This window comes from Triticum dicoccoides, chromosome 3A, assembly GCF_002162155.2.
Source record: "Triticum dicoccoides isolate Atlit2015 ecotype Zavitan chromosome 3A, WEW_v2.0, whole genome shotgun sequence".
Taxonomy (NCBI): domain Eukaryota; kingdom Viridiplantae; phylum Streptophyta; class Magnoliopsida; order Poales; family Poaceae; genus Triticum; species Triticum dicoccoides.
The window spans coordinates 314,501,891-314,529,609 of record NC_041384.1 but is presented as its reverse complement, the minus strand read 5'-3'; positions in this window follow the sequence as shown (position 1 = coordinate 314,529,609).

Genomic DNA, 27,719 nt, shown 5'->3' with positions numbered 1-27,719 from the left:
CCAAGACCACCGAGGAATTGCAAGACGCAAGGGCCATGCGCGGTGACCGCCACTCACGAGGCCCAGCTTCCCATCCAAGCAAGGATGCCGGGCTGCGCGTCTGCATTGACGTTCCAGGGCTCAACATGGCCTCTTCTCAGGAGCTTTTCTAGCCTTCACGCGTGGGACGCTGCGAGGGACCACCGCACAGCTACATTCGCATGCCCTTCGGCCTGCCGAGCATGTCGTCTGCCTACCAACGCAACTTGCGGCGCATCCTAGCGGCTTAGGAGGCCAGACACCACGCCGTCCTGATGGAGATGGAGACGGTCCTCAAGGAACCACCTGAGCCCCCAGAGCCTCCTGAGGCTCAGGGCCCCGGTGGCTCGTGAGAAGCAACCCCTTCACTGCGCACCTTCAGCTGCCCCAACTCTCCTTTGTCAACATAACCAGGTGACATTTTCCGAGTTCATTTAGCTGGGAGTGCCCCTCGGGCTGCATCATTCGCAGGCTGCGTGGGTCCGTCCCTGTGGCATGTATCCCTTTTTATGTCTTTAGCTTACCTTGTTGGGAACGCCCCTCGGGCTGCATCATCCCCAAACCGCTCGGGCCTGACCCAGTGCCACGTATCTCCCATGCACTTACTTAAGCCTGCTACTCTCATGTTTAATCTAACTATGATTACTACCTGCTCAATCGTCGCCTCCCACGGGGCTTCCTCACGTCGTCACGGCGCTGGTGCACGGGTCCGTCCCTGCCACATCGAAAAACCTGAGCGGTCGAGCTCTGGCTCGCGGCATGCCCCGCGCACATCACCTCATCGGGCCCTCTGTGCCTTCACCCCCTCGCGGAGCAACCAGCGGTAGGCTGGTAACCATAACGACAGATCGTGTTCTTCCTCGTGCTGGCTCGCAGGAATCTCATGAGGATAACACCAGGCGGCCCCGCGAGCTCCCTCCTCTTCCAAGTAATCCGCTTGCATGTAAAAGGGGGGCTCCTGAGCATCGCGACTCAGGAGCTCTTACTGGCTCTCCAGCCCTCACCCCCTGGCCTTGTCCACGGCACGCGACCTGGCATACCAGCGGCGGCTGAGCTCGCTCGAGGGCCGGGACCTGAGGACGTTGAGCACAAAGGAGAGCACAGGAAAGGGGAAGGCTCGTATGGGCCTAACCTAGCTACGCTGCAGATGTTCGTGCACAGGTCCGGCACATCACGAAGAATCGACCCCGGACCACCAAGATAAGTCATGAGCTCAGATCAACTAATCGTTGGAACCTAGGGGGCACGCTCGCTGTAGTCCTGTTGCGGCAACGTCACCTCCCTTTCTTATCTTAACATGGCTGCTTGATCGCTAAAGGGGACCCCCTGAGCATCGCGCCTCAGGAGCTCTTACTGGACCTCGGGCCGCTCACCTCCTGGCCTTGACCACGGCACGCGACCTGGCATACCAGCGACGGCTGAAGCTTGCCTAGGAACCGAGACATGTGAGCATAGAGCAACAAGCTGTCTCGAGATTGGAAAGGGAAGACCGAGCATAAAGAGGACTTGCACTCACAAGGCTTCCATAATTGGGATAATATCAACAAAAGACATTGCAGACTCTTTACAGGACCCCACGGGGTACTTCTCGATTCCTCGCAGGGAACAAAAGACGAGAACCAAGGAGAATCCTATCTACACACCCCTGTGGCCGACGCCATCATCAACAGTGGGCTGCGGGAGGCCGGCGCCAACCCCATCCGTATCAGCGACGGTGGTGGCCGTACTTTGCGGCCCTGCTCCGGGCGCGGCGAGAGCTTGGGGGCACGTAGCTGTCGTCACACGTCTCCGGAGTCTCGTAGAGCTCGGGAGAACCGCTGGACTCCCAAGACTCGCTGTTGCTAGAGCAAACACGAGCGGGGCGCACCTCATCCTGGCGCTCCCCTTCGGGGCAACACTCCAAGCGGCGACCCTCCGCGTCGAATACCTTGAAGAACAGCGTGGAGGTGATGTTGTACTCGAAGTGGATTGCGAGGGTGCCCTCCACACGGCAAACCCGCGCGACCTCGCCCCAGCCACGGGTCGTAAAGATCTTGCCGGTGGAGACTGCTTCAATCTCTGCTCCGGTCGCCGGAGCGTCATAGTCGACGTGCTGCAACCAGAGTTCGAGAGTCCCCCTCAGCGGCATCATGTCAGAGAAGAAGCGCGGGAAGTAGATCCAGGAGCTTGGGGGCATCGCTGCCCACAACACGAGCTCGCGCGAGGAGCCCGCGACGTGGACTCCAGGAGCGACGGCACTCGTCGCCGCAGCGCGTCGACCTTGGCCACGGTGCACGCGCCGATGCTCGTTGCTCCTTCCTCCCGAGCCCCCAGCTTGGGCGTGCAAGGGCAGTGGATACCTAGGAGGAGGCCGCTCACACCAAGTCCTCGTCACCACCTGCATCACCACAGCGTCGCGACGGTGGACTGGCCCCTTCTTCGGCGGAAGCAGTGCCGACATGTCAAGGGGAATCTTTCCCTTCTCGTCAGCAGAGAATCTTCGGATCAGCGCCATTGAAGTTGCTACTAGCAGTAGAGCGGGGGAAGAAGAAGCAAGTGGAATGGGAAGAAGTGGGGGACGGGGGCTCTGCCCCCTTCCACATTTATAGCAGGAGAAGGCCTACCAGCGCCCCCACGATCACATGTAATGATGGTTTTCCTTGCATGTCGCAGGGAGTTGTAAAGTCGGGCAGTTGCCGAGGCAGCATGGGGAAGCGGAGACGCCCACGTCCAATCAACCGCCACGCGTCAATCAAGGTCATAGGCTTTTGGGGCCCGCGGTGCTCCGTGCTTGACATTTCGCTTCGCCTCGAAGCCAAGCCCGAGCGTGCCTTGGGCCCGGGGGCTACTGTCGGTGTTCTAGGAACGGGGGTCCCTAGACTTGCCTTCCTGCGGCCCACGGCGTGGCTGAGCTAGCAGGTCTGTACGGCCCATCTTCATCGACGAGGTATTCAAGACCCTCGTGAGGGCCCAAGCCTCGCGAGGCTGACGATGCAAGACCTCCTCAGGAGCGGCCTCGCTAGGCAGGCTCACGAGGGGCGGAGAGATCAAGGCAAGGCAAACCTCGCGAGTTCCTCATGACGTGAGCTATGACGATCGAGGCCAGGCGGGTGCCAGCGCGTGCAGGGTCCTTGTTTCCTCTTCGGTGCCAAGGGGGCAAGCGCAGGCATGGAGTACCGAGGCATCAAGGAAAGGTTTCCATATTGGTGCAACGAGAGCAAGACCAGCAGGACGGCAAGACGAAGGTCACCATGGAGCCCAAGACGGCGTCACCACCAGAGCCTTTTGCAGGCGAAGACTACTTTTGTCAGGATAAGTTGTACTAGTTGTCCCCTTTCAAATTGGCCGTTGTTGGCTCCCTTCCCGCTCAATATTTGGGGAGAGGACCAGGGCCTATATAAGTAGACCTAGCCACCACAATAGGGAGGAGGAGAGGGAAAAAGAACTCATTCAGAGGCATCTCACCCACACAAGTTCTCCAAGCACAAGAACACCTCAACCTCAGGAGGTTGTTCTTCCCCTTGTACTGTTCATGATCAGCCCAAGAGGCAATCTACCACCACCACACTGGAGTATGGTATTACACCACAATGGTGGCCCGAACCAGTATAAATCTTGTGTCTTTGTGTTGCAAGTTCGTGGAGTTCATCCACGAGATCTTAGCAAGCTAGGGCGTGGATCGATAGGGAGAAAACCTTCGCACGGACCCTAGTGTTCGAACCTCGAGCATTTTGCCAGAACCCGTGATCCTCCAGTATCTGGTGCGTAGTGCTGTCTTCAGCATTGCAAGGCGGGTTGCTCCTTCCGAACTCCAAAATAGACTTCAGACGAATTGATCGTGTCCGGACCTGTAACAAACACTACACACAATCGTAGAGAGAATATAATAATACACGAGTCCAATCCGCTGACAACTTGTACAACATGACATCATGTCCATCCGGTCATAATTTCGAACCATTTTTTTGCCTGCCGCTCCACATTTCGAGACGCGGTTGCCATTGGCATGTCTTGTCAAAGCAGAGATCGTGTCCCCTTATTACGTGATTCTCATCAATACAAGCATGGGTAACCCAACCGTGCCATTTACACAGCCCTTGGGAGTAGGCAAGTTTTAAGGCGAGCAGGGAGGCGCTTGATATTCGCGGCCTTTATAAGGAGTAAGGATTAATCCTTACTCACCCCTGCCTTCTCCTTCCTCCGCAGATCCATTCTAGAGCTCCAGCGCCCAAGCCCTAGCTTCCCCTGCCAAAGAAAGTACTCCAACCATGTCCGGATTCGGAGCTGGTGGCAAGTGGATGGCTTCTTCTGTCAAGAAGAAAGACATCAAGGAACTTTGAGGGGCCGGATACTTGGCCAAGGAGAACGTTCACTGTCTCCCGGCCGAAGGACAGATCGTCCCTACCCCAGAGCCACATAAGAGGGTTGTATTTCTCGCACATTTCATCTGCGGGCTATGATTCCCTCTCCACCCGTTCATCTGCGGACTAATGTTTTACTACGGGCTAGACTTCCACGATCTATCCACCAACTTTGTCCTCAAAATCTCGGCATTTATTGTCGTTTTTGAGGCCTTCCTCCGTATCCCGCCTCACTTCGGCCTATGGCTGAAGACCTTTAATGTAAAACCGAAGGTGGTGAGAGGCCAACAGGCAGAGTGCGAAGGTGCCATGGTGGGCAAGATGCCCAACGTTACATGGCCTGAAGGCTCCTTTGTGGAGACGGTGAAGGGGTGGAAATCGGGGTGGTTCTACATCACTGAGCCGCGCGACACCAACTGGGCGGCGGCCCCTGAATTTCGATCCGGAGCTCCACTGCGGCTCACCACCTGGCAAGTGAAGGGCCTCGCCTGGGGCTCTTCGAGCGAGCTGACTGGGCTCCAGACATGCGTTCAGAACATGATAACCTAGAGGATCAAACTCTTCAACATGATCCAGGTTATGCTCATTCGCCGGATCCTTCCGTGCCAACGCCGGACTTGCTATTTGTGGGAGTTCGATCCGCCCTAGCACCAGACGCTACTAGAGCTCTTCGGCACAACGCACGAAGGTATATGGAAAGTGCTCTTGAAAGCTGGCGAGACACCACCGCCCACGACCGAAGATCGTGGGCTCAACTTAAAGCGCTAGGCCAATTCAGTAAGTTCTTTCATGTATTCGAGGTATAGCCTTTACTGGCATATTTCAAGAAGGAGTCTAAGCCTTCCTATCAATTTGTATGCCTGGATCGACATAGCGGGGCGGATTAATTGTCCAGCTCCACTACCCGAAGACGAGGAAACCCCTCTCCTAATGAAGAAGCTATTTCCGGTGCCTTATGACGTGCCGGAGAAGAAGGCCAAGAAGACGGCCAAAGGGAGCAGGAGTGGCCTGTGTCGAAAGGGTACTTCGGACATGTCATCCCAAGATGAGACCGACTCTTCGGCCGCCGCAGACGACGGCGAGGAGGAGGAGGAGGAGGAAGAAAGCGGCTTCCCCCGGCGGGGGAAAGAAGAAAATAGAGGCCTCCATGGATCTGGAGGTGGAGGCGCCCAAGAGGGGGAAGGGCTCCCTTTCAGATAACTCTGCATGGGCTGTCGAAAGCAGTCCGGAGCGAACTCCTCGGACCAAGCCTCGGGCTGCCTCGTAAGTGCCAAAAACCCTACGCACCTCCTAATACCTGGCTTTTCCAGTTTATAATATTGATATGCTTAAACTGTGCCATTACAGTCCGGCCCGCGACGGCTCCCCGTGGTCCTCGACAGAGGGTTCGCTAGACTCAAAAGAGATGGATAGCATGTCTCCGCCGCCTGTTCACTCTACCTCACCCAGGGGTGATGACGAGGTGGCATACCAGAGGACCTTCCCAGACCAGGGGAGGTTCCAGAAATCGTTAAGGTGGCGCCCCAGGATGACTCCTCGGCTGCCGGACACCTGGGGGAGAAAGCCCCCATGGAGACTGGCAATGGGGGCCAAGTTCCCATCAACCCTCAGTCGGATACCATTCCGGAGACCTACATGGCTCCGGAGTCCAGCGAACGGCCTTCCCCGAAAGGAGGACGTGTACCTATTCCACCAGTGACCTCTGTCCAACCAGAGGCACCGGATAATCTACTGGAGGCGCATCGTATCCTTATGGGTACGGTGATCGAAAAGTTTCAGTCCGCCAAAAGCGGACTGACCGAGGTCCGCAGTAGCCCCTGATGCTCTATTCGATGTCCCGAAAGGAAAAGCTGAACAGGGGATCAAAATAATCTCCGTAGGAGTCTAACATAATATGTCTTTGTGAATAAGCAGACATCACTGCTGGCTACTGCCGCTCACACTGCGGAGGTCTCCAGACTGAAGCAGAACTTGGAGCGGGTCAAGAAAGAGCTCGGCCTCGTGAAGAAGCAGCTGGAGGATAGCAAAGGTATGCAGTAACATGCATGTATGTTTAGGAAGGATGAATGGTTCGTGCTAACTAAAGTGCCATGAACTTTATTAGGGGCCATGACCGAGGTGGCGGCCCTCAAGAAGGCTTTAGAGAAGGCCGAGGATAAAGCGGCCAGGGAACGCACCACATGTGAGAAGCACGAGGCCCGGGTCGGCGAGGTTCAGCAAGAGCTCTAGGACGCCATCAAGAAGTGCGAGACCTTGGTGCGTGATTCTAAGATGCAAGCATCTGAACTTGCGAAGTCCCTCTAGAGCGTGCAGGTGGCTCGAGCCAAATCCGAGAGAGCCCTTCAGGAAATCCAGGCGGCCCGGAAGATCGAGGCAGGTAAGGCTTTCAGTGTGCAAAGCAAGTCTGTGGAGGAAGCGTTCCTTTTACTTACCCAAATTTGGGGCTCTCCAGGGGCGTTTACGGTATCAGACGCTGCCGAGTTCTATCAAGCCGAGGAAGGGAGTTCGACGGAGAAGCTGTTTTGGTCCCAATATCTTAGGCCTGAACATCCGGTGTCCTTCAGCGACCAGCTGAAACAGCTAGTTGAGCTCCACAAGGCGGCCGAGCTAGCCATGAAGGAGCTGATAGTCCCACTATGGGCTGCCACGCCAATACCTAGCAGCTACTTCGGACTGGTGAAGCGGCTTGTTGATGCCTGCCCCCGACTTGAGGTTATAAAGCGGTCGGTCTGCATCGAAGGTGAACGGATGGCCTTTGCCAACGTCAAAACGCACTGGGTGAAGATGGATGCCAAGAAGGTAATGACCGAGGGGCCACCTGAGGGCAAGGAGCACCGCCGACCCGAGTTGTATTTTGATGGTGTCCTAGAGTGTCCCACATTGTTGTGGATCACTATGCGAAAGACATTATCTTTGAATGAATGTACTCGAGCTCCCTCTGCCTTGTATAAAACAAGTCATTTATGCAATATAATGTTTGTTATATTTTTAAATTTTTACTTCATGTGCGGTCGTGTTGTATGAAATCTGAGGGTTAACCAGTCGTCGGCTTCTGCCCCCATGTAGGTAGTACGGGGGTGTTCGGGATGGAATCTAAACAATCTTGATCCAATTAGATGGTCCTTGTAGGAGTTGTTTAGCGCAACGAACCAGGCAACCAGACTATGCGGCTGTAACGCCCTCACTTAGCCATAGGAGTGCGACAATAAAAACATGGGCGCAGCCCCTAGTATCCGAACTAGAGTGCTATAGGCGTTTGATCGGGAAGTACCAATCCTTCGTGTAATGCAGAAGAAACTCCACCGATTTGCAACCTCCGAATAGCTGACCGGCTCTCGCCGCATTATGATAGTCAGTTTTCGGCTTTCTCTACTGAGGTGCTCCTTTGGATAAACCAAGGCACAATCGCAGTAGTTCTCCCTTTACTACCTTAGCCGATATAGCGGAACGTAAGGTAGCAAGCACAGGAGCCGGGCAACCCAACTATTGACCAAAGACATGATTCAGAGCCAATGCATATAATGCTGAATCCGGGGTGCCGAACTATACTTATAAAAATTGTTCGGACTTTTTTGCCATAGTGTGGGGTGCTGTGCAGCCCCTAGAAAACATGAAACTTACCAAAGTGTACAGGTGCTACCTGATAGGGTTATCCACAGGGGAGCTGAAAGAAAGAAAAAAGAAAGAAAACAGAAAAGATACGAAGGTAAAAAGTTGGAGTCCTACAGCTCCAGCTACAAACAGCTCTCATTATAATTTAATTAGTACGTCAAGGTGCATTGATGCAGGTAATGTGATAAGCAACAGGCTATTTGACATGCCGAAACCAAGGGAGAGCTGGATATGGGTCCTGAAAAATAGGTAGAGTTATCGTTAACAGAATCACCTAAGAAGTCCCCCATATGTCTGTGTTTCTCATCGTCTTGGAGTGTTTATCCTTCAATAGGACCGATGACCAGACCACCAGATGGTGTCTATGGGATTGAGACCTGCAAAGGAAACAAATAAAAGTGAAAGTATGAGTGTATCCGATGTCGGTTGATCCATACTACGGATCACAAGCTAGCTATGCCTCCATCGATGCACATGCGATTTTGCGTGCGTAATTATGTACGCGCGGCACGAATGCCACCACTTGATCAGAACCGCGACGGAGGCCGAATTGCTAGGGGAGCTCCTGACGAGCCAAGCTCTCCTGCTATAGAGTAGTTTGGACCCTCTTAATGGTGTCCATGGGCTCGGCAGCCGAATAAGGGTTCTGCCTGAGAAGGTCGCTCTGTCCTTCTACTGCTAAGGCACCTGTGTGCTCTTCTATACGGAGGGAGCGTTCCATATTTCCATTGACTGCTATGATGCCACGTGGACCGGGCATCTTGAGCTTGAGATAAGCATAGTGTGGTACTGCGTTGAATCGAGCGAACGCAGTTCGTCCGAGCAGTGCGTGATAGCCGCTGCGGAAAGAAACGATATCGAAGATTAACTCCTCGCTTCGGAAGTTGTCCGGAGATCCGAAGAAAACCTCTAGTGTGATTGAGCCCGTACAGTGGGCCTCTACACCTGGTATGACTCCTTTGAAGGTAGTCCTAGTGGGCTTGATCCGAGATGGCTTAATGCCCATTTTTCGCGCTATATCCTGATAGAGAAGATTAAGGCTGCTACCTCCGTCCATAAGGACACGAGTCAAGTGGAACCCATCAATTATTGGGTCTAGGACAAGTGCGGCTGAGCCACCGTGACAAATACTGGTCGGATGATCCCGGCGATCAAAGGTGATCGGGCGTGATGACCATGGATTAAATTTTGGGGCGACTGGCTCTATCGCATAGACGTCCCTGAGCGCACGCCTGCGCTCCCTCTTGGGGATGTGGGTAGCGTATATCATGTTCACCACTTTGACCTGAGGGGGAAACTACTGCTGTCCCCCTGTGTTCGGTTGCTGGGGCTCTTCGTCATTGTCCTTGCTTTGCGATCCCTTTTCCCTGTTTTTGGCGTTTAATTTGCCAGACTGTTAAAAACCCAGCAATATGTATTTGTATGATTGGGTGGTTTGTCTAGGGTGCCATGAATCTGGCACGGACGATCAAGTATGCGGTCCAAGCTGGATGGGCCTGAACTGTTCTTTTGGAACGGCTTCTTCCGCTGATCGGACTTAGAGCCCCTGAATCCGGCATTGACTACCGTGTCCTCGGTGTTATCACTGTTGTTTCGACGCTTGTATCTGTTGCGTCGAGACTTGTCTTTGCTAGTTTTAGCTTCAGGGGTGCCTGCGTCGCTTGCATTGTTTTTGCTATAGGTCAACCAATTGTCCTCGCCCGCACAAAAGCGGGTCATGAGTGCCGTGAGGGCTGCCATGAATTTTGGTTTTTCCTGGCTGAGATGGCAAGCGAGCCATTCGTCGCAGATGTTGTGTTTGAAGGATGTTAGGGCTTCGGCATCCAGACAATCGATGATTTGGTTCTTTTTAGTTAAGAACCTAGTCCAGAATTTCTTGGCGGACTCTCCGGGCTGTTGAACTATATGGCTTAAGTCATCAGCGTCTGGAGGTCGAACATATGTACCTTGGAAGTTATCGAGGAAGGCCTCTTCCAAGTCCTCCCAGCTGCCAATAGAATTTGCAGGCAGACTGTTGAGCCAGTGCCGAGCTGGCCCCTTGAGTTTTAAAGGGAGGTATTTGATGGCATGGAGGTCATCGCCGCGGGCCATATGAATGCGGAGAATAAAGTCTTCGATCCACATGCGGGGTCCGTGGTTCCATCGTATGTTTCTATATTCACGGGTTTGAACCCTTCTGGGAATTCATGATCCTGGACCTCATCGGTGAAGCAATGAGGGTGTGCGGCGCCTCTATATCGGGTTGTATTGCGACGTAGCTCTGATGGAGTCCATCTGCGGTCTTTAGCCCGTGCATGACTAAATTTGTCATGTCTGAATAGGTGGCCATCGTCGCGTGTCGAGGCACGTCCTCGCGATCTGTAGATTGATCTAGTATATCCTGCTTTATTCTCCAGGCTTTGCCGGAGGTCATATGTATGACCGTGGGCTAATTTACCTCTACATGTGCGATGAGACATGGCCGGCTAGTGTTCGGCGTGAGTTGCCATTTTGTCCCGACCACATGGTGGTCAGTCAGGCGCTTTGTACAGTGGAGGTATGTATTCTGGCGCCTCCTCGTCGAACTGATGTAGCAATTTGTGCTATGGGTAGCTTTTGGTTGGGCGCTTGAGGCCGTACACTTTGGCTGCTAGGACATCGGTCCATTTATCATTGAGCAGATCTTGGTCAGCTTGAAGTTGCTGTTGCTTCTTTTTCAGGCTCCTTGCAGTGGCAATTAGCTGGCCCTTGAAGCGCTCCTGCTCAAGAGGTTCCTTAGGCACGATTAAATCATCGGTGCCGAGGCTCGGAGAGCGAAAGATAACTTCTGTCCTTTGAGTCTTCGTTCGTGGCCAGCTTACCAGGGCTAGCCTGCCCATCTTCCCGTTCATCTTGTTCATTAGCTGTTTCAACGGGGTCTTCATTGTCTTCGGCACCCTCCAGAGTGTTGTCTTCTCCTATTCTGGTGTTGCTGTCTTTACTACAGTGTGACTTGGAGTGGCGCCACTGACGTCGGCGCATGGATTGTATTTCGGAGGGTTTATCCTCAGCTGGATCTTCTTTGTCATCGCCACTGTTCTCCTTTGGTGCATCCACCATATATACATCATATGAGGAAGTGGCTGTCCAGCGTCCGGTGAACGGCGGGTTCTGGGCCTCTTCTTCTCCGGCATCGTCGTCCATACCGTTGATGTCCTCGGAGTCGTAATTAAGTTCGTCGTTCAAATCCTCGACCGTGGCTATGAAGTGGGTGGCGGGTGGGAAGCAAAATTCTCCACCGTCAGCCCCTAGTTCGAGCCGGATATAGATCGGCTGTGAGTCCTCCGCCAAGGACATGTTTTTTAATGAGTTTAGCACATTGACCAAAGCCGAGTGCTGGAAGACGTCTGTGGTCCTGAATTCGAAGATCGACAAACGATCAAGCTCGGCATCCGCGGGCTCACGTGGTTCGGAACTTTCAACCGGATACGAGTCCGGAGTTCTGTTGACAAGAACGTCGTGAGAGGTTAAGTCTATGTGTGGCTCCAATGCTGTGGAATCTGTGGCCTTCGTGGTGGGGTTGATCCTCCCGTCCTTGGATGGCACAGCTTGCTCCGGATCTAGGGCTAGAGCGGTTACAGGAGCAATCTCCTGGATGCGTCGAGATGACAGATTTAGATCATGATCATCAGGGTGACCGGGACCAGCTACCGCGGTCTCGAACCCGGCGAAGATCAAATCTCCATGGATGTCCGCGACGTAGTTCAAGCTCCCAAATCTGACCTGATGGCCAGGGGTGTAGCTTTCGATCTGCTCCAGATGGCCAAGTGAATTGGCCCGCAGTGCGAAGTCGCCAAATATAAAGATCTGTCTGGGGAGGAAAGTTTCTTCTTGGACAACGTCATTATTGGCGATAGCACAGCAGAACTCTCAATGAAAGCAAGAACGTCGATGTCAAAACCGGCGGATCTCGGGTAGGGGGTCCCGAACTGTGCGTCTAAGGTTGATGGTAACAGGAGACAAGGGACACGATGTTTACCCAGGTTCGGGCCCACTCTATGGAGGTAATACCCTATGTCCTGCTTGATTGATATTGATGAATATGAGTGTTACAAGAGTTGATCTATCTCGAGATCGTAATGGCTAAACCCTAGAGGTCTAGCTTGTATGGCTATGATAATGAGTCTCCTCTATCCGGACTAAGTCCTTTGGTTTATATAGACATTGGGAGGATCTAGGGTTACATAAGGTCGGTTTCAAAGAAAGGAATCTACATACTCGACACCAAGCTTGCCTTGCACGCCAAGGAGAATCCTATCCAGACACGGGTATAGATTTCGGTCTTCGTATCTTCACAGCCCATCAGTCCGGCCCATGGCTAATAGGTCAGACGCCCGAGGTCCCCTTAGTCCAGGACTCCCTCACTGACCACGTGCCCAAGCGTGATGCGCAACCATGCGACCCGCCGCATGGGGCACCGGCGCAAGACGAGGCAAGCTTCCAGGTGGTGTCATGGACACACTCATGTGCGCTCCTAGCGCCGCCGCGTGAAAGCACAAGTGATCCCTGGGTGGTTTTGGTAATTAATGTCAACATGTCTCTTGTTGGACTACTGTTGTTATCTAGTATATTTCAGATAAGTTCAACAGATGGAGTGGTGTGGACAAGAGGATGTGGAACCCCTTCAAGATGCTAAGGACAAAGGATTGGCTCAAGCTCAAAAGCTCAAGGCTCTACAATTTCAGTTTAGTGATCCAAGATCACATTGAATCCTTAGGAAGGCCAATACTATTAAAAGGGGTTGAGGTGGTGCTTAATGGCTTGCTTGCTCAAAATGCTTGGTGATATGCTCCAAAAACCCTCAACCACTTTCTCATATCCACATATGTCCCAAACCAAAAGTCAAACTCGGCCCAACGAAATATTCTATCCGGCGCCACCGAGCTCACTTGACATAGCCACTGCCAAAAACCCTAATCAATTCGGTCTCACCGATGGGATCTCGGTCTCACCAAGATGGGATCGGAAACTCTCTGTTACATGTCGTAATTATTTCGGTCCCACCGAGTTTTCCTGACCAACTCTCTGTTTTGCTTATTACCAAAATTGGTCCCACCGAGTTTGTGTAATCGGTCAAATCGAGATGAGGTTTTACCCTAACCCTAGCACATCGTTTCCACCGAGTTGATCATATCGTTCCCACCGAAATGCCTAACGGTCACATTTTGAACTGAATCGGTTCGACCGAGTTTTATGATCCAGTCCCACCGAGTTTGGTAAATTGTGTGTAACGGTTAGATTTTGAGTGGAGGCTGTATATACCCCTCCACCCTTCCTTTATTAGTAAGGAGAGCCATCAGAATGTGCCTAGACTTCAGCATTCATTTTCTGAGAGAGAACCACCTACACATGTGTTGAGACCAAGATATTCCATTCCAATCATTTGAATCTTGATCTCTAGCCTTCCCCAAGTTGCTTTCCACTCAAATCATCTTTCCACCAAATCCAAATCTGTGAGAGAGAGTTGAGTGTTGGGGAGACTATTGATACGTCCATTTTGCATCATGCCTTTATATTGATATTTATTGCATTATGGGTTGTTATTACACATTATGTCACAATACTTATGCCTATTCTCTCTTATTTTACAAGGTTTACATGAAGAGGGAGAATGCCGGCAGCTGGAATTCTGGGATGGAAAAGGAGCAAATATTAGAGACCTATTCTACACAGCTCCAAAAGTCCTGAAACTCCACGGGAATAATTTTCAGAATATACAAAAAATATTGGGCGAAGGAAGTACCAGAGGGGGGCCACCCACCATCCACGAGGGTGGGGGCGCACCCTTCCCCCTGGGTGCGCCCCCTGCCTCGTAGGCCCCCTGGCAGGCCTCCGGTGCCCACCTTCTGCTATATGAAGTCTTTCGTCCGAGAAAAAATCATAAGCACACTCACGGGACGAAACTCCGCCGCCACGAGGCGGAACCTTGACGGTACCAATCTAGGGCTCCGGCGGAGCTGTTCTGTCATGGAAACTTCCCTCCGGGATGGGGAAATCATCACCATCAATCCTCTCATCGGGAGGAGGTCAATGTCCATCAACATCTTCACCGGCACCATCTCATCTCAAACCCTAGTTCATCTCTAGTATCCAATCTTTGTCTCAAAACCTCAGATTGGTACCTGTGGGTTACTAGTAGTGTTGAATACTCCTTGTACTTGATGCTAGTTGGTTTATTCAGTGGAAGATCACATGTTCAGATCCTTTATGCATATTAATACCTCTCTGATTATTAACATGAACATGAATTGTGAGTAGTTACGTTTGTTCCTGAGGACATGGGAGAAGTCTTGCTATAAGTAGTCATGTGAATTTGGTATTCGTTCGATATTTTGATGAGATGTACGTTGTCTTTCCTCTAGTGGTTTCATGTCAACGTCGACTACATGCCACTTCACCATTGTTTGGGCCTAGGGGAAGGCATTGGGAAGTAATAAGTAGATGATGGGTTGCTAGAGTGACAGAAGCTTAAACCCTAGTTTATGAGTTGCTTCGTAAGGGGCTGATTTGGATCCATATGTTTCATGCTATGGTTAGGTTTACCTTAATACTTCTTTTGTAGGTGCGGATGCTTGCAAGAGGGGTTAATCATAAGTGGGATGCTTGTCCAAGGAAGGGAAGTACCCAAGCACCGGTTCACCCACATATCAAATTATCAAAATACCGAACGTGAATCATATGAACGTGATGAAAACTAGCTTGACGATAGTTCCCATGTGTCCTCGGGAGCGCTTTCCTTTATATAAGAGTTTGTCCAGGCTTGTACTTTTCTGCAAAAAGGATTGGGCCATATTTCGGCACCATATTTAATTTTATTACTTGTTACCCGTTACAAATTACCTTATCACAAAACTATCTGTTACCAATAATTTCAGTGCTTGCAGAGAATACCTTACTAGAAACTGCTTATCATTTCCTTCTGCTCCTCGTTGGGTTCGACACTCTTACTTATCAAAAGGACTACGATAGATCCCCTATACTTGTGGGTCATCAAGACTCTTTTCTGGCGCCGTTGCCGAGGAGTGAAGCGCCTTTGGTAGGTGGAATTTCATAAGGAAAAGTTTATATAGTGTGCTGAAATTTACTGTCACTTGTTACTATGGAACATAATCCTTCGAGGGGCTTGTTTGGGGTATCTTCACCCCGACCAGTAGAGCAAAGAGTTGCTCCTCAAACTACTAAACCTACTGAAAATTTTTACTTTGAAATTCCTTCGGGTATGATACAGAAACTGCTAGCTAATCCTTTTGCAGGAGATGGAACATTGCATCCCGATTTGCAACCTAATCTATGTGGATGAAGTTTGTGGATTATTTAAGCTTGCAGGTATGCCCAAGGATGTTATCAAGAAGAAGGTCTTCCCTTTATCCTTGAAGGGAAAGTCATTGACATGGTTTAGGCTATGTGATGATATGGGATCATGGAAGTACAACCGATTGAAATTGGAATTTCATCAGAAGTTTTATCATATGCATCTTGTTCATCGTGGTCGTAATTATATATATAATTTTTGGCCTCGCTAAGTAGAAAGCATCGCTCAAGCTTTGGGTAGGCTTAAGTCAATGTTATATTCATGCCCCAATCATGAGCTCTCAAGAGAAATTATTATTCAAAAAATTTATGCTCGGCTTTCTCTCAGTAATCGCTCCATGCTCGATACTTCTTGTATTGGTTCTTTTATTATGAAGACTATTGAATTCAAATGGGATTTATTGGAAATAATTAAACGCAACTCTGAAGATTGGGATGTCAACGAAGGTAAGGGGTCAGGTATAACCCCAAAGTTTTATTGTGTTAAATCTTTTATGGACACCGATGCCTTTCGTGAATTTAGCACTAAATATGGACTTGACTCGGAGATAGTAGCTTCTTTCTGTGAATCCTTTGCTACTCATGTTGATCTCCCTAAGGAGAAGTTGTTTAAATACAATCCTCCCATTGAATTAAAAGTAGTTGCACCTATTAAAGTTGAATAAAAGACTATCACTTATAATGTTGATCCTGTTGTTCCTACCGCTTATATTGAGAAACCACCTTTCCCTTTTAGAATAAAAGATCATGCTAAACCTTCAACTGTGGTTCATAAGAGTAATACTAGAACACCTACACCCCCTGAAAAAATTAAAGTTGAACCCAGTATTGCTATGGTTAAAGATCTCTTGGCCAATAATATTGATGGACATGTTATTTACTTCTATGATGAAGCTGCTAGAATTGCTAGCCCCGATACTAAAAATAAACATAGACCTGTTGTAGGCATGGCTGTTATTTTTGTTAAAATAGGAGATCATTGCTATCATGGCTTATGTGATATGGGTGCTAGTGCAAGTGCAATACCTCATTCCTTATACAAAGAAATTATGCATGATATTGCACCTGCTGAGATAGAGGAAATTGATGTTACAATTAAGCTTGCCAATAGAGACACTATTTCACCAGTGGGGATTGTTAGAGATGTTGAAGCCTTGTGTGGGAAAGTTAAATATCCTGCTGATTTTCTTGTTCTTGGTTCCCCACAAGATAACTTTTGTCCCATTATATTTGGTAGACCCTTCTTGAATACTGTTAATGCTAGGATAGACTGCAAAAAGGATGTTGTTACTATTGGTTTGGGGGATATGTCTCATGAGTTTAATTTTGCTAAATTTTGTAGACAACCCCATGATAAAGAATTTCCTAGTAAAGATGAAATTATTGGTCTTGCTTCTATTGTCGTGCCTCCTAATGTCCCTTTAGAACAATATTTGCTCGACCATGAAAATTATATGTTTATGAGTGAAAGAAGGGAAATAGATGAATTATTCTTTAAAAAGGGACTTATTTTGAAACACAACTTGCCTGTTGAAATCCTAGGGGATCCTCCTCCACCCAAGGGTGATCCCGTGTTTGAGCTTAAACCTTTACCTGATACACTTAAAGATGCTTATCTTGATTAGAAAGAGATATATCCTGTTATTATTAGCACTAACCTTTCAAAGCATGAAGAAAAGAAATTATTGAAAACTCTGAAGAAGCACCATGCTGCTATTGGATATACTATTGATGATCTTAAGGACATTAGTCCCACTCTATGCCAGCACAAAATAAAATTGGAGAAAGACGCTAAACCGGTTGTTGATCACCAACGATGGTTAAATCCTAAGATGAAAGAAGTGGCAAGAAAAGAAATACTAAAGCTTCTAGAGGTAGGTATAATTTATCCCGTTGCTGATAGTAAGTGGGTAAGTCTTGTCCATTGTGTCCCTATGAAGGGAGGTATTACTGTTGTCCCTAATGATAAAGATGAATTGATCCCACAAAGAATTGTTACAGGTTATAGAATGGTAATTGATTTTCACAAATTAAATAAAGCTACTAAAAAGGATCATTACCCTTTACCTTCTATTGATCAAATGCTACAAAGATTATCCAAAGATACGCATTTTTGCTTTCTAGATGGTTATTATGGTTTCTCTCAAATACCTATGTCAAAAGAGGATCAAGAAAAGACAACTTTCACTTTCCCTTTTGGTACCTTTGCTTATAGACGTATGCCTTTTGGTTTATGCAATGCACCTGCTACCTTTCAAAGATGTATGACTGCTATATTCTCTGACTTTTGTGAAAAGATTGTTCAAGTATTCATGGATGATTTTTCTGTATATGGAACTTCTTTTGATGATTGCTTAAGCAACCTTGATAAAGTTTTGCATAGATGTAAAGAAACTAATCTTGTCTTGAATTGGGACAAGTGCCACTTTATGGTTAATGAAGGTATTGTCTTGGGGCATAAAATTTCTGAAAGAGGTATTGAAGTTGATAAAGCTAAAGTTGATGCTATTGAAAAGATGTTTTGTCCTAAGGACATTAAAGGTATGAGAAGTTTCTTTGGTCATGCTGGTTTTTATAGGAGGTTCATTAAAGACTTCTCAAAAATTTCCAGGCCTCTAACTAATCTCTTACAAAAAGATGTTCCTTTTGTCTTTGATGATGACTGTGTAGAAGCATTTGAAATAGTTAAGAAAGCCTTGATTTCTGCACCTATTGTTCAGCCACCTAATTGGAATTTACCCTTTGAAATTATGTGTAATGCTAGTGATTATGCTGTGGGGGCTGTTCTAGGACAAAGAGTTGATAAGAAATTAAATGTTATCCAATATGCTAGTAAAACTCTAGACAGTGCCCAAATAAATTATGCTACTACTGAAAAAGAATTTTTAGCAGTTGTATTTGCTTGTGATAAGTTCAGACCTTATATTGTTGATTCTAAAGTAACTGTTCACACTGATCATGCTGCTATTAAATATGTTATGGAAAAGAAAGATGCTAAACCTAGACTTATTAGATGGGTTATCATGCTACAAGAATTTGATTTGCATATTATTGATAGAAAGGGAGCTGAGAACCCCGTTGCAGACAACTTGTCTAGGTTAGAGAATGTTCTTGATGACCCACTACCTATTGACGATTGCTTTCCGGATGAACAACTAGCTGTCATAAATGCTTCTCGTATTACTCCATGGTATGCTCAATATGCTAATTACATAGTTGCTAAATTTATACCACCTAGTTTCACATACCAGCAAAAGAAAAAGTTCTTCTATGATTTAAGACATTACTTTTGGGATGACTCACACCTTTATAAAGAAGGAGTAGATGGTGTTATTGGACATTGTGTACCTGAGCATGAACAGGAACATATCCTACGCAAGTGTCACTCCGAGGCTTATGGAGGACACCATGCTGGAGATAGAACTGCACATAAGGTACTGCAATCCGGTTTTTGTTGGCCTACTCTCTTCAAGGATGCCCGTAATTTGTCTTGTCTTGTGATGAATGTCAAAGAATTGGTAATATTAGTAGCCGTCAAGAAATGCCTATGAATTATTCACTTGTTATTGAACCATTTGATGTTTGGGGCTTTGATTATATGGGACCGTTTCCTTCCTCTAATGGGTATACACATATTTTAGTTGCTGTTGATTATGTTACTAAGTGGGTAGAAGCTATTCCAACTAGTAGTGCTGGTCATAACACCTATATTAAGATGCTTAAAGAAGTTATTTTTCCGAGGTTTGGAGTCCCTAGATATTTAATGACTGATGGTGGTTCACATTTTATTCATGGTGCTTTTCGTAAAATGCTTGCTAAGTATGATGTTAATCATAGAATTGCATCTCCATATCATCCAGTCTAGTCGTCAAGTAAAACTAAGTAATAGAGAGCTTAAGTTAATTGCAAAAGACTGTTAATAGATCTAGAAAGAATTGGTCCAAGAAACTTGATGATGCATTATGGGCCTATAGAACTGCATATAAAAATCCTAGAGGTATGTCTCCATATAAAATGGTTTATGGAAAAGCTTGTCACTTACCCCTCAAACTAGAACACAAGGCATATTGGGCCATTAAAGAGCTCAACTATGACTTCAAACTTGCCAGTGAGAAAAGGCTTTTTGACATTAGCTCACTTGATGAATGGAGAACCCAGTCCTATGAGAATGCCAAACTGTTTAAAGAAAAGGTTAAGAGATGGCATGACACAAGGATACAAAAGCGGGAGTTTAATGTAGGTGATTATGTTTTGCTATAAAACTCTCGTTTAAGATTTTTTGCAGGCAAACTCCTCTCTAAATGAGAAGATCCTTACGTCATCAAGGAGGTCTATCGTCCTGGTGCCATAAAAATCAACAACTTCGAAGGCACAAATCCAAGGGTGGTGAACGGTCAAAGAATCAAACATTTATCTCAGGTAATCCCATAAATGTTGAAACCAATGTTATTGAAACCATAATCTCAGAGGAATACATAAGGGACACTTTCCAGAATGTTTCAGACTCCGAAAAGGAAGAGGTATGTGGTACGGTAAGTAAAGCGACTCCAAAATAGTTCTAATAGCAATTTTTCTCTGTTTTGGAATATTTAAGAAAATAGGAAAATAAGAAGCAGTCCGGAAAGGACACGAGGCATCCACGAGGGTGGAAGGCATCCCCCTGCCTCGTGGGCACCTGGTGTGCCCTCCGGACTCCATTTTATTGCATGATACTTCTTTTGGTTGGTAAAAATTCATTATATAATCTCTCGAAGGTTTTGACCACCGTATCCCGCAAATATATTCTGTCTTTGTTTCGAGCTGTTTTTCTGAAAGATCTAGATCACCATGACATCTTCAAGCGCCCCCACGGACAAGTTCTTCGAGAAGGTCATCAACCCCTACCTCACGGAGGTGCTGCAACACCCTCAAACCATTGAGATGCGTGAGGGGTTGCTGCACATCCGCGATGTTGAGGGACCAAGGAGGGCCAGAAGCTTGGAGGCAAGACTCGAAGCAATGGAGCAACAAGTTTTCAAGTGCTAGGAGATGGTGGAACATGGACTCGACACCAACCACAAAATGATCATGGAGTTCACCAACACCATCAAGCTAGATGCCAGGAACATCGGGGAGACCATCTTCAAGCTTCACGACAAAATCGAGCATCTCCGAGCCCAGATCTATGACCTGCAACCCAAAACTGTGAGTATGAATATAGATTCCAGAGGATGAGTTTGGCTGCAGATTTGAGGATCCCGGAGACTCGATCATCCTTCTATGATGGTGAGCCTATGCCTTAGAAGATGGACAACAAACCTACATCATCAATAACTCCATCATCACCATCTCCTTCACCTCCGAAGAAAGAGTCATAAATACATGGGTATGAGCACTCCCGGGCTTGGGGGAGTCCCCCGGTATTGTATCACCATCACACTTTTATCTTTGCTATTTTTCTTAGTTCAATCCTTTTGGTAATATCTTAATCTAGTAGAATAATGTTTTAGTATGTTTTAGTTTTGAGTTTTGCTTTATGATTCTTCTACGTAATCGAGTCCGTGAGCTATATGTAATAAATATTAGTGTTGATTCAAGGGCTTGATTATCTTGCTATGATCTCGAGGGAGTAAAATAAAAGGGAAGAGAAAGAATAAAAAGAAATAGAGAGATCATATGGATCTTATGGAGAGTAATGACTTCACATATAAAGAGTGTGATGAATAAAAGTTGTTGAAAGTTGACAAGCATAGTTTTGGTCATCGTTGCAATTAATAGGAAGTAATAAAGAAAGAGAGGTTTTCACATATAAATATACTATCTTGGACATATTCTATGATTGTGAGCACTCATTAAAATATGACATGCTAAAGAGTTGACGTTGGACAAGGAAGACAACGTAATGGGTTATGTTTTCTTACATTTGAAATAAATTATATTGTCATGGATCATCCAACATGTTGAGCTTGCCTTTCCCTCTCATGCTAGCCAAATTCTTTGCACCAAGTAGAGATACTACTTGTGCTTCCTGATATCCTTAAACCCAGTTTCGCCATGGGAGTCAACCATATCTACCTATGGATTGAGTAAGATCCTTCAAGTAAGTTGTAATCATTGCAAGCAATAAAAATTGCTCTCTAAATATGCATGTTTTATTAGTGTGGAGAAAATAATCTTTATATGATCTTGTGATGTGGAAGAAATAAAAGCAACAGACTGCATAATAAAGGTCCATATCACAAGTGGCAATATAAAGTGACGTTCTTTCGTATTAAGATTTTGTGCATCCAACCATAAAAGCACCTGACAACCTCAGCTTCCCTCTGCGAAGGGCGTCATGGTGATCTTCACCTTTCTGTCGGCGTTTTGGGAACGGGGGTCCCCAGACTTGCCTACCTGCGGCCCACAACGTGGCTCCACCAGCGGCCCTGTACGACCCATCTTCACCAGCAAACACTCAAGACCCTCGCGAGGGGCCAAGCCTCGCGAGGCGGACGATGCAAGACCTCCTCAGGGGCGGCCTCACCAGGCTGGCTCGCAAGGGCCAGAGAGATCAAGGTAGGGGACACCTCGTGAGGTTTCTGTGACAGAAGCCATGACGATGGGCGACAAGTGGGCGCCAGCACGCGCAGTGTCCTCGTTTCCTCTTTGGTGCTAAAGAGGCAAGCGCAGGTGAGGAGTCCCGAGGCAATAGGAAAAGGTTTCCATATCGGTGCAACGAGACCAAGACTAGCAGGACGACACGCTGGAGGTCACCGTGGAGCCCAAGACGGCGTCACCACCAGAGACCTTTGGCAGGCGAAGACTACTTTTGTCAGGATAACTTGTACTAGTTGTCTTCCTTCGATTTTGGCTATTGTGGGGTCCCTTCCCACTCTATATTTGGGAAGAGGACCAAGGCCTCTATAAATAGGACTAGCCACCACAGTAAAAAGGGCCCATCCAGAGAGAGAGAGGAGAGATCACATCCAGATCATCCTCAACCACACAAGTTCGCCAAGCACAAGAACATCTCTCCTTAGGAGGTTGTTCTTCCCTTGTAACTGTTCATCCTCAGCCCAAGAGGAAATCTACCACACCACACTGGAGTAGGGTATTACACCACATCGCTGGCCTGAACCAGTATAAACTCTTGTGTCTCCTGCTCTTTGGGTTCGTCGAGCTAGGCCATGAGATCATGACATGTGCGAGCTAGTGGGGGGAGAGATCTTCGTGCGCACCCTAGTGTTCGAACCTCAAGGGTTTTGCCGGAACCCGAAATTCGTCATTTGGCGCGCCAGGTAGGGGTGCGTCAGAGCTTCTCTTCCGCAAGTTGATCCGCCAACACTCCGCGGTTCCGATGTCCGGCGACCCGAGGACCAATGCCGACCGCATGGCAGCTTGGCCGGCCCGGGCGGTACCGTCCGCCCTAGAAGACCTCAACCCTGCGCCCCAGGCGGCACGCGCACCGCCAAACGCTGTGGGGCACGGGCAGCGTGGTCAAAAGCCATCCACCCTTACTCCACGACAAGCGCGGGCAGCCGCAAGGGCCACAAGCCACACTGCGGCCATAGCGCCGCACACCCAACAGGAACAAGCAAACATGAGGGCCGCGCTCACGATGGCTCGGGAGCTGCTGTGATGCCGGCTGATGGAGAGCGACCGAGATGCATTGCTGGCGCGCGCTACCGAGCTACTAAACGCTGTGGACTCGGGAGCACCACCCTTCTGCTCCCTGCTTATGCCTCAGGTCGCGGCCGAATCGCATGGCGGGCCTCGCTGCGCCCACGTGCCCCCAGGTGCGCCAGGAGGCTTCATCGACACCGGCGCGACCAGCAGCACCGGACGCCCAATCGCACCCACGCCACCTCCGATGAGCGCGGGCACGAGCGTTGCCACCCACGGCCCCAGCGGAGTGCCGCCCTACCATCCTCGGGGCGGCGCGCTGGGCCTGGCAATGTGGAGCGTGTGGCACTTCGGCGAGGTCTTCGGGGTGACGGCCTCAGAGGCCTACGTGCCCCGCATGATGGACCAGGAGTATGTGCTAGAAGACGACCCTAGCTCATTCCTCAAGACAGGATGGGAGGAGGAGGCGCTAAAAGCTGAGGCCTTCCAGGAGCCCCCCTGGAGCCTCGCCAACCATGCCGGCGACAACAACTACAGGGTACCACTAATCTCTCAGGAGCAAGCTTACACTAACCATCGGTCGTAGGAGGATCAGGTCACAACGGCGGACGGCGGCCCCATCTCAACGGCCTCCCTTCCACCTGGAGGAGCGCACTAGGGGCCGCAGGGGAGGAGCCGGGAGCAAGGTCCCTCCCCGCATCGCGCGGAGCAGGGCATCCCCCAGAGTAAGGCCCTCTGTCGGGGAGGTGCTAGTGAGCCTTCCCCCGACAGAGGACCCGTGGTCGCCGAGGGCATCACTGGCGTCCCCTTTGCCCCTTGGCTTCGTCCTGGTTTCCGGACGTACCAGTGGTGGTCGAGGGTGGCGCAAGGCGGGGCCCTCGTCTGGCGATATGAAGTAAGGCTCGCGCCTATGCAGATCTCTGCTCGTGACACTCTCGCGTAATAATGAGTGGGGCTGTACACGCCCCGGGAGTCTCAGGAGTGCCACCCTCTGGCCTCGGGGGCTCCCTCCCATGTCCTGGTGGTAGGACTTAGCTCTACGCTGGTGAGAAGACAAGAAGACTAGACTAGGCGCCGGACGTGGCCATTTGCTTTTAATCTCTTTTCTGCAGCCCTGTTTTCTAGCTTTGGATTTAAATTTGGAGTTGAATGTTCATTGGTATGCGCAAGGGGTGTCTTTTCTCGTTCGTGCGATTTCTTGCAATCTGGTTCCTTGCCCTGATTTGGAGTTTGCACCTACTGCCTCCCCCATCATGAGCTCCTCGCTAGCGGGGGCTGGGCGCGGCGCACGCGCGCTGCGCGCACGTCCTTCCATGGTTGGCGCTTGCTTCTCGCAAGGCCCTCTCGGACAGATTGGCAGGCCCCTCAGAAGCTCACGACCTCACGAGCTGGACGGGAACTAGCCCTAACTAAGGTAAACTACAGCAGTAAGCTCGCGGCAGGACTCGCGGGCTCATAAAAACACATCTCCAGCTTGGCCTAAGGAATAGAGGCAGTAATCTGTTTACATGAGGGGCTCCCCCTCCCAAAATGCTCTTACAACTTTCAGGGCGGTGCCCAAGCTTTCACATGCAGGGTCAACAACAAGGAAGCACGGGCTTAAACGGGCATATCGCTCACCGCGCCATCTGGGTCGCCCTCAGACGCGTCGCTGGCGTCGCCGTCACTATCACTGGCATCACCATCACCACCGTCGGCATCACCGTCACCATTGCCGGCGTCGCCCACACCATCGTTCACCACGTCACCTTCATCCGCCACGACCACCACCGCATCGTCCTCGGAGGTGAAGGCCTTGACTAGAGCATCCACATTGTCTTCTACCCAGCGCGCCAGGTCGCCCCAGGTGGCCTCAGGCACAGGGGCAATGGCAGCGTCAAAATCAAAGTTGGGGTAGGTGTTCTGGAGGTGGCTGAAGACATGGAAGAATGCGCGCCTGAGCAGGCCACGGCTCCTCTCTTCAACAAGTTCGCGAGCCCTCTCGGAGCAATTCTCCAGGTGTGTGACCACATCGGGGAAGAAGAGGAGGTGACTGGCATAATTGTTCAAGTGGGGATGAGGGGCATCTTCGTCGTAGATGGTGCCCAGCGTCGCGTTGGCTCTGATCCTGAGGCTTTGGAGCATGGGGGCATGCTTGCGCTCCAGCGTCCGCCGCCGAAGCACTTCCTCCCAGCTCTGCTGTGCAGAGGACTCGGCGTTGGTGACCCCTGCTGAAGATAAAGAAGCTCGGCACGGGCGGAAGCCAACTCAGCTTGCAGTGAGATCAGGGTGGCTACGGCCGTTTCCTCGCGTTGTCCCGCCTCAGCCAACCCCAACTTAAGGGCAGTAGTCCTGCCCACTGCTTCGGCTTCCACGAGCTTCAGCTTCAAGTCGTACCTGCCCACAAGATCCGCGCATGCCTCGGCCACCCGGCGATCGACCTCCTCCTAGGTCTTGGCCTCGCGCGCACCGACAACATCCTCCTCTTGGGCGACTTGGTGCTCCCTCGACTCCAACCGCTCAAGCTCAAGGCTGCGCTCCGTGGCTTCCAGTGCCAGCGCTTCCTCATGCCTCGGGATCTCTTCCTCTTCGGCAGGCATCCCCTTCATCGATGTTAGGGCAGCCTTGCGCGCCTCCACTTGCTGCTCTAGGGAGGCACTCCAGGCTTGGAGCTCCCACGCACATTTCTCTGCGATCTCGCGGCGACGATCAACTTCCCGGGCTTCTTCCAAGGCTCGAGCGCGGGCCTCGCGCGTGGTCGCAAGAGACGCCTCGGCCTTCGCATTATCAAGGTCGTGCTGGTGGCACCCGAGGTTGATGGCCACCTTCAGTTTATGCCGCTCCTCCATCAGCCGAAGACCCTCGGCCTCGAGGCACGCGTCTACATCTTCGAGTTCTTCGCCAAGCCGGCTCATCGCGCCCATCGCCTCCCGAAATATCTCGTGGCGGACGACACTCCGTTCGTGCGCAAACTTGAGCGCGCGGCCGATTCCGTCCTCCATAGCGGCGGTCGCCGACGGGATCCGAAGTGGCTCACTCCCTTTCCACAGGGGGCTGGAGGCTGCCCCCCCAGTCGCTGACTGGGCTTCGGCGGGAGCCCGATTGGGTTCAGGATCGCTACTTGAAGAAGAAACCAAGACCGAAGCTGTCCAGCCGCCACCTACAACCAAAGGAGGAGCCCTTGGCACACTCGGTGCACCCCTGGCGAGGCCACGAAGAAGGGATGGCAGGAGCGCGGGCTCGAGGCGCCAAGCTAGCGTGTCTGCCTCTCCGGCCGACCTCGCGCCAGGGACATCATGCTAGCTTGGGACACTCAAGGCCAGCAGGGGATTCGAGGCAGGAGGAGGTTGGTTCCCGGGAGGCTTCAGGGCCTTAGCAGATGGGATACTGAAGAGCCACCGTTAGGAAGGGAAGCGGCACTCGATGAATTACAAAGATAAGGTACTTAATCATCTATGGCGATGTACTCCCTCTGTTTCAACGGCCGGAAGGCGCCGTTGCTGCACCTTGGGGACCCCTTCCTTTTGCGCAGCACATCGAAGTCTACACGGAGCCGGCCGAACCGTCGGCCGTGGCGACCAGCGCAGGGCGCGGCTGGTGAAGCGGCCGAGGAGGCGACCTCAGGAGCGCCAAGCTAGGGAGAGCCATCGGGTTCCGCCTCGCGATAACCTCCTGAGGCCTCGGGAGCTTCGACCTCAGGAGCAGCGGATTGCGTCGCCCCCTCAACTGCCACCCCAGAGTGAGAGTTACGGGCTCCCGGAGATGGCACCACAGGAGCCACGGGCGGTGTCGACACGTCGGCACCCGCGCCTCTGGACTTCAGTGGTGCTTGCCCCCCGCATCCACTCTTGGGGAAAGTTCGGCACCGGCGATAAGGAGGGGAACCACGGTGACGGGGTTCTCGCAGGACCCCTCAAGGCCGATCGGACGCAGCCCCCATTCATCAAAGGGGGGCATCTGCCCCGCGAACTCCATCGTGTTTGGGAAACAATACAAGAGACAGCCCTCCAATGGCATATTGGCTGGCGAGGGGTCGCCCGCCAGGACCTCGAGCACCATCCTTCGTGCCTCGAGCGGCAGCCCCGACTCCTGAAGCCTCATGTGATCCTGGCCGACAGACAGGGCCCACATTGGTTGGGAATGGAGCTGGAGTGGGGTGACGCGGCATTGGAGGAACTCCATCATCACCATGGGTGCAGTCAAGCCAAGATCTTTCAACCTTTTCAACCGGAGCCAGATGAGGGCGAGGCGGGGGCTCGTGAGCCCAGCCAGAGCTGGGGACGGTGGGTGCCGACAGAGGCAATAGCAAAGGGTTGAGCACTCCGACATCCACATACACCCACCGTGTCCGGAACCCGCTCGCAGACAGCGGGAGTTCAAAGTCAATCCCCGAGCCGGCCGTCGCCGCCACGGCCTGGAAGCTCAGGCACCCCGAGGATTGCAAGGGGTTGGTCAGGTGCAGCGAGAAGAAATGGTGCAGAAGGGCCACGGAGGGGGTGATGCCCACCATGGCCTCGCAGACAAAGGCAAAGACGGCAAGAAGAGCGATAGATTGGGGATCTAGGTGCGCCATATGAATCTAGTAATGGGAAAGCACAACGTTGAAGAAGGTGGAGAAGGGAGGAACCAGGCCGGCCCACAGGGCGTCGATGAAGAATTGGACCTCGGTGCCTGTTCTATCGACAGAAGCTCGGGACGCAGGCCAGGCCGCCATCCCTCCCCATTCGTTGAAGTTGGTGGCCAGCGCAAGGCGGACCTTCTCCATGGCCTCATGATTGAGCACCTGCGATCGGCCGATGGCGGGCTCAACGGCCAAAGGCGGGCTGGCTGAGGACAGGGGCTTCTTCCCTTTCTCTG